The 9514-nt window shown below is 38.4% G+C and overlaps 2 pseudogenes; both read left to right on the top strand.

The window, feature by feature from the left end:
• The first annotated feature begins 1534 nt into the window (after nt 1-1534).
• Nucleotides 1535-4094, top strand: LOC131776316 (E3 ubiquitin-protein ligase TRIM71-like; annotated as a pseudogene).
• Nucleotides 4095-5324: 1230 nt separating this feature from the next.
• LOC131776369 (tripartite motif-containing protein 3-like) lies at nt 5325-9289 on the top strand (annotated as a pseudogene).
• Nucleotides 9290-9514: the final 225 nt, after the last annotated feature.

Here is a 9514-nt window from a genome sequence, read left to right on the forward strand (position 1 = left end):
TTTAATTTGTTTATGCTTCATTTATACGTACCTGGTACCAGTTCTAAGATGTCAGAAAACACAGAAACGCCTCTTCAAAGTCTAGTCGTACATGAGCTGAATCAAAAAGTTATATGTTTTATCGGAGTTAAGCAACTTGAGCAAACTTTCTTCTCAGTAAAAGCAAAGGAAAGCATTTTCTTTTTTTTGAACCGTAACCCAGTCACGTGTGTATCTCGGTGTGACGTTCCTCTTAAAGACATTGTAGTTGCTTACCCCGGCTCACTCGTGTCTATTGATTCGAGATGCTACCGAAATAGATCTGGGCAAGACATATGCCACAAACCTCCTTAAAGAAAATCATCTTCTAATGATACTTTTAAGACCAAAACAGTCGAGTGGTCTTATTCTCAGAGAAAGAGAGGTATCCTGTGTAGGCGCACACCAAATGAAATGTACCCTATTTACCCCGCGCGAATTATTAGCTATTCAAAATGGCGGTGCGCGTGAGGAATTTTGCGGTATAAGTTTTCATAGGGATCGAAGCAATTTTGGAAACTGAAAAAATGGGTTTAGACCTTGACTTGGTGTAAACTTTCTGCTGCTGGTTACAAAAGTATACGATTTTTGGAGTTATCTTGTCCTTTAAACAATTAGAACTGAATCAACAGAATGTAGTGATATTTTATCGACACCATGAACTGCCGCTAAGCAGAAGGAACCTCGAAATGAGAGCCTTCCTTTGAAGGTTAACACCAAAAAGGTAAGAGCGAGGCGAGGAAAAATGATCCTCTTTTAGTAAGAACACAGAGAACACAGATAATAAAGAACTTTTAAGGATGGAGAATTTAAATAAGAGCAATTGTTAGAGTTAGGTTAAAAAAGATCGACAAAACGTTTGAATTCTAGTTATGTCTGATCTTATGGTGTTCGTTATCACACAAAAAAATAATAATGATAAAAAAGCCACGCTGCAAATTATAGATCTATTGTGCTGCTCACTTCAATTTTGCCAACAAACATATCATTTCACACTTCATGTAAATGGTTATTAAAACAAAGTTTAACAGTTATTCATTCAAACTGCGTTTTCAATAATTAATCTTAAGTCAAGCAGAAATATCACCTAAACCTCAAGATTCTGCAAAATTGTTGAAAAGGCTCATGTTTAGCACTAAAAGGAAGAAAAACTCACAGATGATCACGCGGGAACTTTCAAAGTCAATTCACGATCAAAAACAGCGGTCCGCGTTTAAATATCCGGCACTATCACTTTTCAACATATGTTTAAATTCTCGTAGCTAACAATTTAACACTTGTTAACCTTGATCGTTTTTGCATACTGTCAAAAAATAAAGCTCTCAGACAACAAGTTAAGACTCATTTCACATAAACAATAGAACGCTACAGAGCCCTAACTGAGCTTAGGAACGTGATTGGCTACAGGCAACCAGCTGAAACGGACTTTGTTCTGTTTTCTAGGAATCTAAAATAAACCCTTCATTCAATTTTACACGTCGCTTACATATATCGCTTGTACTTATTGTCAATACTGATGGAGTCGCTTTTGGTAAATCTCAAGAAACAAGTTACCTGTTCGATTTGCCTGGATACCTACTCCGAGCCCAAAACTATATCATGTCTTCACACGTTTTGTTGTGAATGTTTGGAGAAACATGCAAGAGTGAGCCAGAAGCATGGAAAATTCCGATGCCCCGAGTGTCAGGCAGCGATCGATTTACCAGAAGGAAATCACTTCGACCGTTTGCCTACAGCTTTTTCCATAAAAGTTTGCTGAGTCTTCTCGCTGTTCGACAAAGTGGCGAAGCAAGTAGCATTACTTGTTATCAATGCAGCACAACCAACCCTCAGATGTACTACTGCTTTGATTGCGGACGATTCATGTGCCCTGATTGTTTCAACGCACATGAATTGCTTAAAAAGTATTTTCAAGGACACAAAGTCACGCCAGTTCAAGACTTCAAAGCAGAAGATTACGAAGCATTGTTAAGGCGAAAACCATTTTGTTCTCAAGAGTTCCACGAGAGAGAAATTACACGGTTTTTTTGCTCGCAGTGTCAGGTTTGCATTTGTCCAATTTGCATAGTCACGGATCATCAAAACCATAAAGTTGTTCTTCTCGACAAAGCAGCACACGAGGAAAAGGATAACATCATTTCGGGCGCTAAATTGATCAAGAAAATGGAAAGCGAGCTCCAGGAAGTCATTAAGCAGTTTGAAGAAACCATTTCTAAGCTGGAAAGCAATATGGAAACGGCTAAGCGAGGCGTCAAGCAAACAGCGGAACAAATGATCGCAAATATTCGAGAGCGCGAGCGAGAGGCGTAAGAATCCCTCGAGGCAACACGTGTGTCGAGACTCCATAAAATTAACTTGGCCAAACAGGAAGTGGAATCCTTAGTAAAACAAATGAACCAAGCAGCTCAGTTTGCGGAAAACCTGGTGCAGAGAACCTCAAGCTCGGATATTATGCAGAACAAAGAAACTTTAAAGACCAAATTTGAAGAGCTTCTGCGAGTTGAAGTTCCAAAACATCAGCAGACGACATTCATCAAATTCACTGCGACATCTTAAAAGGACTTAAAACTGGGTTTTATTGAAGTCACCGAAGGCACCGCAAACGCAGCTAAATCAACTTTAGAAGGACTCGATCAAACTTTCCAGGCTGGTGTAGAAGCAGAGTTTACGTTTTGTCCAAAGAAATCTGGAGGAGAGATGAGTAACCAGGCTGGTCTTAGAGGTCGAGTTGAACTGCTGATTAAACCCGTCAAAGATGTTACAGACGTGATTGTTGAAGAGAAAGAAGACGGCAATCTTAGACTGAAGTTTACTCCCAAAGTAGTTGGCGCCTATAGCACTGAGGTGAAGATTAATGGCGATAAACTACCGACCTGTCCCATGACTGTGCAGGTAAAAGAACGTGAACTTGTTGTGGTCGGTGAGTTGAAGTTAAAGTTCTCTCCTGGAGACAAGCCTGTAAACATTTATGGAATTGCTTTCAATACGAATGGCACGATAGTTTTGACAGATAACCATGGCCACTGTGTTTATGTCTTTGACAAAAATGGCAACTGTTTGAGAAAAAGTGGAGGCGAGGGTAGCAATACAGGACAATTTTGGTACCCTAGTGGCATTTCGTTTTTAAATGACAACGAAGTCCTAATCGCAGATAACGGCAATAGTAGAATACAACGACTTAATATTCAGACAGGAACTGTTGTGAAAAGTTTTGGAAAAAAAGGCAGAGAAAAAGGAGAGTTTGGCAATCCAGTGAACGTTACTGTGGATAATAAAGAACGCATTGTTGTAACCGAGTGGGGTAATGGTAGGATACAGGTGATGTCAAAGGAAGGAGAGTCTATTTTCACATTTGGAGACAAAGGACCAGAGAAACTTGATGGTCCAACCTGTTGCATTCTTAACAAAAACATGTTTCTCGTATCTGATGGAGGCAATAGCTGCATAAAAGCTTTTGATCAGTCGAACATTGTTATACAAGTTTGGCAAACAAGGGTATCAAGATGGAAAATTAAAAGCGCCGTATGGTTTGCTTGTAGACAGCTATAATAATCTTCTAGTATGTGACTTTTGCAATGAGCGAGTTCAGCAGTTTACTTTAGATGGTCGCTTCACCGGCAAAAGTATCACTCGTTTATCTCAACCTATGGCGATATTAACAGTAACAGACGGACGTATTCTTATTACTAGCTATGATGAGAAAAAATTGTACATTTTGAAATAGACTCTTTCAAAAGTGAACTTTGCAGTTTGAGCCGCTCCTTACCTGTGTTTTGTTTTATTTTTAATACTGTTTTACCACTTTTCTGGAAGAACTCTTAGCGATAATATCAAGACTTACAACTACTCTTGGAGACAAAAACCTTTTCACTCGAAGTAATTAGCCCAGGTCTTTTAAATTTGTCAGTTTCAGTCCATTTTAATCTTCTCCATCCCTTGCCATTTGGCCATCCATGTTTCTTCTCGGTTTATTAAGTTCTTTTTTAACTGTTTTTTCTACGATCTAAAGTTTTGTTTATTTTCTTAAAGGCCAATGTATTGTATGTTTTGTTCCATATAATAAGGTGAGACGAATTAGAAATGTATTGAATAAATGAGACTTAAGAGTTATCTACAGTTTGTTGTTATGAATGATTAGAAAATAGCTTCCGGTTTCAAATTGAATAACATTTTGAAATAGTTATTTGAAAAACTTATCGGGAAACATCATTTTAAGAATTGCAAAATCATCACTACCTTGGTTTCCCTGGAAAATAAAACAAGTTATGTCGAGGTTATTAATACTTTAAATATAATTGGCTATCAGGAAACTGGAGCTGAGGCAACAAATTAGAAAGAATTAAAAAATAATTCTTTCTTATCTCTTCCCTATTTCCGCACCAGCCCCCCCTTCCCCCGCCTCCCTCCTGATTTCCCGCGAACAAAGTGCGAGCGAACCGGGAAGAGAAATAAACAAGCGACATGTGGCTTATTTGCATAGATTAGCTCGCTTGTCTTGCTGGATGACTTTGAATTCTCATTCCTCATGATTACCGATGTTGTTGAACAATATACTCTATTTAATAACAAAAGCTACAACACTTGCAAAAAATAACAAATAATTTAACTGTCCGTGCATGTTTGATAATCTCACCTTAATTCACAATTGTCCATTTTCGTAACGTGACGGCGTTTCGTTTCGATAATAAACTGTTTATTTAAGCTATTAAGTATGATTTCAATCATCTACTGAAACGAGTAAACTGAAGTAAACAGATACAGTTATAAGTCACAAGCTGAAGAGATCAACAAATTCATTGAATGTGATCAGTCAAGTCCTGACAGATTTCAGTTCTGGTTTCTCAGAAATTTAAATAAAGTCGTAAAAAGTAGCTTTATGGGTTTTTACAAGAAAAGTAGTGATTTTCTGTTTTCAATGAATTATGTCTTCAAAACCATAAGCGTTTAGATATCTATGTTTTCAAAGATCTCTGGCAATGACTAAACCGAGGATATAAACTTCAAGTAAGACAGATGAGAAATATAGTCGAATGTCTCGCCAAAGGAATGCAAATCACGAATTATTGTTTCAGTTTCAGCTGATGACGTTGTTGTCAGCCAAATTTCCTTTTCTGTGAGAAGAGGCTGCCACTGACGAAGGAGTAAGTCTAAATTCTGAAATGCGATTGGTCAGAGGAAGTCAGCTGTCATGGACTTTGTGCTGTTTTCTTGGAAACTGAAATAGTAGCTGCTATTTCGTAGAAGTGTTTTGAAAGGGCTCGTCACTTGAAAAACAAACCAGTTTACCACATTTTAAGGCGATCGTAATGAATCCTCTCTTAAAGAGTCTCAAGAAACAAGTTACTTGCTCAATTTGTCTCGATACCTACGCCGAGCCTAAAACTATATCATGTCTTCATACATTTTGCCGTGAGTGTTTAGAGAGACATGCAAGAGTGAGCCAGAGACAAGGGAAATTCAGATGCCCCGAGTGTCAGGCAGAAATCGATTTACCGCATGGAAATCGCTTCGACCGTTTGCCTAACAGCTTTTTTCACAAAAGTCTGTTAGGTGTCCTTGAAGCGGAAGATCGCCAAGCCATTCCGAGGCAACAACAGGAGACTTGTTCGCAACATACGAAAGAAAGAGTACGATATTACTGTTCCTCGTGTGAGGCGTGTATTTGTCCAATTTGCGTCGCCGAAGACCACCGAGGCCATGCGTTTGACGTGCTTGAAAAAGCAGTACAAGAGGATAAGAAAAACATCATGTCGGCTGTCGAGACCATCAAGGAAAAGGTAAACTTGTTTCGAGCAGAGTTGAATCAATTAGACAAAACATCAGAGGATGTGGAAATGATTATTGCAATCGCTAAACAAGAAGTGTCGAAGGCAACTGAAGACGTGATCACAAAGACGCAACAGCAAGAAAAACAGCTCTTAGAGTCTTTAGAAATGACGCGTAGGAGGAGAATGGAGCGAGTCACCTCGGCAAAACAAGAACTGAAATCTCTAATAAAAAGAATTAACCAAGCAGCTGAATTTGCGGAGAATCTGGTGCAGCGAAGATCAGCTGCGGATATCATACAGAACAAACACATATTGAGGCAGAAACTTGAAGAGCTTCGTGGAGTCCAAGTTCCAAAACATCACCAGGCTACATTTGTCAAATTTGCCGCAGTATCGCAACACAACTTTAAACTGGGTTCTATTCAAGTCTCCGAGAAGCCTGCAATCGCAGCTAAATCAACTCTTGATGGACTGGAGAAGACTTTTCAGGCTAGTGTAGAAGCAAAGTTTACGTTTTGTCCACGGACATCTGGAGGAGAGGTAAGTAACTTCGCTGATCTCGAAGATCAAGTCGAATTGCTAATAACACCTGCCAAAGATGTGACAAACGTGACTGTTGATGAGGAATGCGACGGAAATGTTAGGCTGAAGTTTACACCCAAAGTACCCGGGGCCTACAGCATTGAAGTGAGGATTAATGGCGATAAACTACCAACCTGTCCCATGACTGTGCAGGTAAAAGAACGTGAACTTGTTGTGGTCGGCGAGTTGAAGTTACAACTCTTTCCAGGGGACACGATTGAACGGTTAAGTGGAATTGCTGTGAATACAGAAGGCCAGATTGTTGTGGCAGATACATTTGGCCACTATGTTTATGTCTTTGACAAAAATGGCAACCGTTTGAGAAAAACTGGAGGCGAGGGTAGCAATACAGGACAATTTGGTACCCTAATCGCATTTCGTTTTTAAATGAGAACGAAGTCCTAATTGCAGATTGCGGCAATAGCAGAATACAACGATTTAATTTTCAGACAGGAACTGTGGTGAAGAGTTTTGGAAAATTCGGCGAAGAAAAAGGAGAGCTAAATAATCCAGTAGACGTTACTGTGGATGATAAAGGGTCACTCGTGTTGCACGGCCTTACTGAAATTGACTGAAGATTGGAGAGCCTGCCTTGACAGAAGAGAAGCTGTTGCAGCGGTAGCTATCGACCTAAGTAAAGCTTTTGACTCTGTTTGTCACCCGCTTCTCCTAGCTAAATTAAAGGCATATGGTTTTACGCATGATGCGCTGGAAACTATGACCGCTTACCTTACTGGACGAAGACAGAGAGTCAAACTTGATGGTGTATATTCTTCGTGGAGAACCGTTAAAACTGGTGTACCACAGGGGTCCCTGTTGGGTCCTCTCCTATTTAATTTGTATGTTAATGATCTTAATTATTTTATTACTAGTACGTCCTTGAGGCTATATGCTGACGACACTACTCATTACGCCTCTGATGTCTCACCAACAGTATTGCAGTATATAATTAACTCTGATCTGAGCGTTCTATCGAGATGGTTCTCAATGAATTTTTTACAGATTAATGCCGCCAAAACGCAAGCTATCGCTATTGGCCCGTCTTCATACCAGTATGATTTCCATCTTAATGATTCTAATGTCCATACAAAGGACACACTCAAAATCCTTGGGGTGGTCCTAGATAGCAAATTAAACATTTAAAGCGCACATAAAGCAACAGCTTAATAAGGGATGCGCAAAGGCTTCGGCTTTGCGGAGAATACGTAAGTTTATTTCAAAGGACGTGTTAGTTCGTTTATATAAGGCCTATGTCCTCCCTCATCTCGAGTACTGCAGTCCCCTTTTACTGGGAGTAGGTAACGCGGAGACTACTAAAATAGAGACAACTAATTACTTTATATTAAGAACTATATTAGGCTTCTCGAAGTCTGTGTCATACGACTTCCTCCTCAAGTTGGCCGACATTAAGTCTTTGGAGAATCGTAGGCAATTCTAATCGTTGGTTATGTTATATAAGTGCTTGTATGATAAGGGGGCTCCTTATATAAGTGATTTTTTTCATTTTAGAAATGTACCGTATAGTTTACGCGGGCTCAGTACAAGGCTAGATTTACCTCCTTTTAATCTTGAGTTTTTACATCGGTCTTTTTCATTTTTAGCTAGTAAACTTTGGAATGCGCTACCCCCTAGACTCAGAGAATCTCAAGATATTGCTTCATTCAAGCGTTCTCTTAAAGCCCACATGGCTTAATGGTAGTGATTGTAAATATCGTTATTGTTAATATTGTTAATATTATAACTTCTAATTGATAGCTCTTGTCCATGATTTTCGATCCTGTTTTTAGTTTTTTTTAATAGATTTACTTAATATTTGTATTCTTACAGAAATTATGCTTTATTTCTAATTGTATATACACGTACACGTTTTAACGAGAACTTCTGTACTCCTAGGTGTCACGTGTTTAAATAAAGGATTGGATTGGATTGGATTGGAAAGAACGCATTGTTGTAACTGAGTGGGGGAATAATAGGATTCAGGTGATGTCGAAGGAGGGAGAATCTATTTTTACATTTGGAGACAATGGCCCAGAGAAACTCCAATATCCAAACTGCTGCATTCTTAACAAAAACATTTTTCTCGTATCTGATGGAGGCAACCATTGCATCAAAGCTTTTGATCAGTCAGGAACATTCCTATACAAGTTCGGCAAAGAAGGGAATCAAGATGGACAATTTACAACGCCGTATGGTTTGCTTATAGATGGCTCCAATAATCTTCTAGTATGTGACTCTGGGAATAGCCGAGTTCAACAGTTTTCTTTAGACGGTCGCTTCACCGGCAAAAGTATCATTCGTTTATCTAAGCCTAAAGTGATAACAAAAGCACCAGACGGGCGTATTCTTGTTTCTAGCCATAATGACAAAAAAGTGTACATTTTGAAATAGAATATTTTCAAAAGTAAACTTTGCTTCTTGAGCCGCTCCTTACCTGTAACTTGTTTTGTTTTTAATGCTTTTTTATCACTTGTCTGGAAGAACTCTTAGCGATCATATTTAGACTTACAATTACTCTTAGAGACAAAAACCTTAGTCGAGGCATTTCTGTACATCGTCGGTAGCGATTTGAATAATCTAGAGCAAGAAATTTAACGGCGAGTCCTCAAAAATGTCCAGTGCATCAGAAAAAGAACAAAACTAAAAATTTGACTTTCTTTTTAGGTTGAGAATATATAGCAGGAAAACGTTAAGACTATGTGCTGCTTTTTGTAATCATTCATTGGTCAGGATAGATTAAGTCCGCTTTTTTTAAGCTCAGATAATATATCTTTAATTAAGCTTAAATTCAAGAACAATTTATGATTGATAATTTCACATGTATAAGTAATCAACGAGCACAAGAAGTAAGGTGACAACTATTTTTAAAAACTAAGCTCAAGTGTTAGTTTAAAACTGTTTTGACAAATAGTCTAAGGTTTTGTTTTATCTAATAAGGCGACAGAAATTAGAAATGCACTGAATAAATAAGACTTAAAAGTTATTTATAGTTTGCTGTTACAAATGATTAGAAAATAACTTCCAGTTTTAAATTAAATAACAGTTGAAATAGTTATTTGAAAAATTCATCCTGAAACATTATTTCAAAAATTGCCAAATCTCAGACCTTGGTTTCCCTGGAAAGTGAAAGAGAGGTTATGTCAAATTCA

Source organism: Pocillopora verrucosa, chromosome 13 (genome assembly GCF_036669915.1).
Source record: "Pocillopora verrucosa isolate sample1 chromosome 13, ASM3666991v2, whole genome shotgun sequence".
Taxonomy (NCBI): domain Eukaryota; kingdom Metazoa; phylum Cnidaria; class Anthozoa; order Scleractinia; family Pocilloporidae; genus Pocillopora; species Pocillopora verrucosa.